The following is an 898-nucleotide window of genomic DNA, read 5'->3' as shown; positions in this document are numbered from 1 at the left end:
GAAACCATCAAGAGAGCAGGGAGACAGCCTACAGACTGGGAAAAAGTATTTGCCAACTCCAGGTCTGACAAAGGCTTAACATCTTGGATCTACAAGAAACTCAAACACGCTGAAAAGTAAAAAACAAACAGCCCCATTATAAAATGGGCAAAAGATATGAACAGACACTTCTCAAAGGAAGACATCAGAGCAGTCAACAGACAACATGAAGAAATTTTCAACCTCACTAATCATCAGGGAGATGCAAATCAAAACCACACTGAGATACCACCTAACTCCAGTCAGAATGGCAATAATCAATAACTCAAAAAATAACAGCTGCTGGAGAGGGTATGGTGAAAAGGCAACACTTCTACACTCTTGGAGGGAGTGCAAACTAGTGCAACCTCTGTGGAAAGCAGTATGACAATTCCTAAAAGCTCTAAATATTGACCTCCCATGTGACCCTGCAATCTCCCTACTGGGAATATACCCTGAAGAACTCAAATCACTCTATAAAAAAGATACTTGCACATGTATGTTTATTGCAGCTTTGTTCACAATAGCAAAAACCTGGAAGCAACCATGCTGCCATCAAAAGAGGACTGGATTTAAAAAGTGTGGTACATATATACATGATGGAATACTACGCAGCCATAAAAAAGAAAAAAATCATGAAATTTGCAGCAACCTGGATGGAACTAGAGTCTATAATTCTGAGTGACCTCTCACAGAAACAAAGATCTGAGTATCACATGTTCTCCTCATATAGTGGACGTTTATCCTCCAATGTATTACCATAAGAAAATGACTGACAGTGGTGGGAAACTATGGGGGGAGGGGAAGGGAGATTGGATTAACGGTAGTAAATATCTGTCTGGGGACGGGGAGACACCTCTTATCAACAAGGGTGCCTGAA

This window comes from Carlito syrichta, unplaced genomic scaffold, assembly GCF_000164805.1.
Source record: "Carlito syrichta isolate Samal-C Ts95f unplaced genomic scaffold, Tarsius_syrichta-2.0.1 Scaffold315647, whole genome shotgun sequence".
NCBI classification, from domain to species: Eukaryota; Metazoa; Chordata; class Mammalia; order Primates; family Tarsiidae; genus Carlito; species Carlito syrichta.
The sequence above is the reverse complement of the archived record's forward strand: the minus strand, read 5'-3'. Positions refer to the sequence as shown.